Source organism: Sciurus carolinensis, unplaced genomic scaffold (genome assembly GCF_902686445.1).
Source record: "Sciurus carolinensis unplaced genomic scaffold, mSciCar1.2, whole genome shotgun sequence".
NCBI lineage: Eukaryota > Metazoa > Chordata > Mammalia > Rodentia > Sciuridae > Sciurus > Sciurus carolinensis.
Genome location: NW_025920133.1, coordinates 32717 through 35759, shown reverse-complemented (window position 1 = coordinate 35759; position 3043 = coordinate 32717). Strand labels below are relative to the sequence as shown.

The window sequence follows — 3043 nt, the reverse complement described above, 5'->3', positions numbered from 1 at the left end:
GCAGGGAAGACAGACCAGGCCAGAGGCACCACCCACGACTCTTGACCAGTGTGCAGGGGTCTACCTGCCCACCAGCCACTGGTACTCTCTGGCCTCACCCAGCTGGACAGAGGTCTGCTCAAGTTCCACCCCTTACATGGCTGAAGGACGTCCTCAGGGGTTTCAGAAAGTTTGACCAACATGCTCTGGATTCAAGGAACAAAGGAGCAGAAAGGGTAAATCTTCCTCTCTGGATGTGGCTTCAGTGTTTACATTCTAAATGATTAATATCATGATACCACCAAGTGACCAAGAAGGAAGCAGTGAGGGGGGAACCACACTCGCCTTCCTGGGAAGACTTCCCTGCCGAAGGGTCAACCCCTAGCTGGGCAGCGATGCCAACTGGGGTAGCACCAGGCACTGCCCTTTACTTCTGAGACACCGGGTCACTTCTGGACTCGAGTGAGCAGCACAGAGCTTTCCGAGAGCGTCTGCTCCAGCAGCAAGGCCAGGTGAGCATATTGGCAGCTGGAGACACACTGCATGTTCCCGGGGGACCTGGATGTGAGTGTCCACAGCAGACCCACCATGGGGTGGAGGTGCCCAGGCAAAGTGGGTTTTCTTGAGGAGGTTTTTAGACTCATGTTCCAGGCAAATGCTGAGACACTGGCATGTTCTGCCCCACAAGCCAACCCACCAGCAGGAAAGTGTCTGCCTTGCTTCCAAGAGCTTGGCCTCTAGTTGCATGAAGGGTGAGCAGGCTACAGAATGCAGTGGACATTCTGCCCACTTACAAGGAGTTACTAGTTTGTGCTTGTTTGCACCAGTATAAAAGCAAGAAATGCCAAAAAATGGCCATAAGGTTCTAATTTTTTTTTTTTTTTTTTTTTTTTTTGCAATACTGGGGATTGAACCCAGGGCCTTGTGCTTGCGAGGCAAACACTCTACCAACTGAGCTATATCCCCAGCCCAAGATTCTATTTGTATGAGTCAAACATGCTCATCTGATTACCTCTGGTGCAGAATCTTATAGAATACATTCACTTTATAAATGATTTCACCCTGAATAAACATGGCAGAAATTTTGTTTCACTCTATACCAAAAGGCATTCAAACAGAATCACAGAATTTCAGAACACCAGAGGGCAGATTAAGAAATTAAAGTTCTTTAGGTCCAATCCACAGTAATGAAAGAAAGGAAATTTAAATATTTTCAAATGCCACCAGGGGACCATGCAGCATGTTGGAGACTTACTCCCAGGTCCCCCAGGCGCTGACATGTGTGTGCCAGTCACCCCACTACAAGGTGTTCCCATTGTCCATATGCACCTCTCTGCACACCTGTGAGTGTGTGTCATCTGAGGTTCACACAGGACAGAGGACAGAGTAGGGACTGGAAGAGGGGTGGTTAGGAGGAAGGATCTCCAGTCACACCAGGGTTGCAGAACTGAGCAACCCACTGAGAATGCGAAGAGGTCTCTAATGGGGCAGGAAACGTCCCTGGGCAGAGCAGAGCAGAGCAGAGCAGAGCAGAGCAGAGCAGAGCAGAGCTGCCACCAGCCGGGCTGCACTGAGGTGCCAGGAAGGCCCTCGGCTGGGTCCAGACCTAGCTGAAGAGGTGTGGCCTGCACTCTGGATGGTGGGGAAGTACCTCTGGGTCCTGCTGGGAAGACCCCACTGGGGAGCCAGGGAAGGCATTCCCAGGGAGGGTCCCTGGAGGCACTCCCCCACAGAGCCATCTGAGGTGGTAGCAGTGGTAGCTGAGAGCCATCGGGTGCCTTTGGCCACCTTGCCCGGCAGGAAGCAGAGTAAAGGTAAGATCCAGAAATTCCACTTCCCTCCCCAAAAGAAATGAAAATAAATGTACATGCAAACTTGCACATAAATATTCGTAACAATGCCGTTAATAGTGTCCCAAAATGTAAGCCTAACTACTCAACATCTAATGAATGTATGGGTAAAATGTGTTATATTCACATAATGGAACATTATTCATCCAAAAACATCAGTAAAATGTAATGTTGCTACAATGTGGATGAATCCTGAAAACATTGTGCTTAGTGAAAGAAGTAAATCACAGTTATGACTCTACCTGTTAAGTTGCTGAACGCAGGCACATTAATATGGACAGAATCAGTACCCATGGTTGACAGGGGCCTGGTGTGAAATGGAACAGAAGTCACTCTTAATGGATAAGGGGCTCCTTCACAGGTGATGATTTACATGATATGATTTAGATTGTGATGAGGGTGGTGCAACTTCTTTAATACACTGATATTACAAACTTGTGCTCTTTTAGAAAAGTTTTATAGCTTATAAATTACATCTCACTGAAGTTATCATAAGAAAACAGGTAGATAACATAAATATTGGCAAAAATGGAATGCAGCTGGCAAACATACAATGTAAAATAGCTATTAACAATACATTTAAAAAATAAATGATTGGATGTAATCTATAAAAAAGAACTGAATGGAAATTCTAAAGCTAAAAGCTAAAATTTAGCTAAAGTAAATATGTTATAGATGGGTAAAAAAGTAGTTTAAGTAAGCATAAGAAGGATTAGTGAACTGGGAAATAAATCTACTAACAATATTGAGACCAATGCACAAGGAGAAAAGTGACAGATAATTAGAAAGCAAGGAAAAGGGGAATATGAGATGGTTCAAAACTCAAAAATGTACTCTTTGAATGGAACTCCAGGAAAACAAAAAGGAAGAACTAAAACAAGAAGAGATAGAGATCAAAAATTTCTAGACTAAAAAATAACAGCAAACATTATATTGAAAAATCTACAAATCCAAGGCAAGATAAAGACCATATTTAAGTATATCATGGAGAAATTGCTTAGAGGAAAAAGACAAAGAGAACACTTTTTAAATATCCAGAAAAAAAGGACACATTACCTCAATAGAGCCACAATAGCACTAAAGGTTGACTTTCATAAGCAAATTATGGAAGTGAAAAAAAAAGTGGAAGGTCTCAAAAGTAATGGGTATGGTATAAATTTGAATTTTAGTATGTCCCTAAAAGAAAATTAATAATATAATAACCAACAGGAAAG

General features: G+C 43.5%; 1 non-coding gene across 1 annotated transcript; it reads right to left on the bottom strand.

Moving 5' to 3' along the window:
* Positions 1-872: 872 nt before the first annotated feature.
* Trnaa-cgc (transfer RNA alanine (anticodon CGC)) lies at positions 873-946 on the bottom strand. Its single transcript has one exon. It is a non-coding gene; the product is annotated as a tRNA-Ala (tRNA).
* Between the last annotated feature and the right edge of the window lie 2097 nt (positions 947-3043).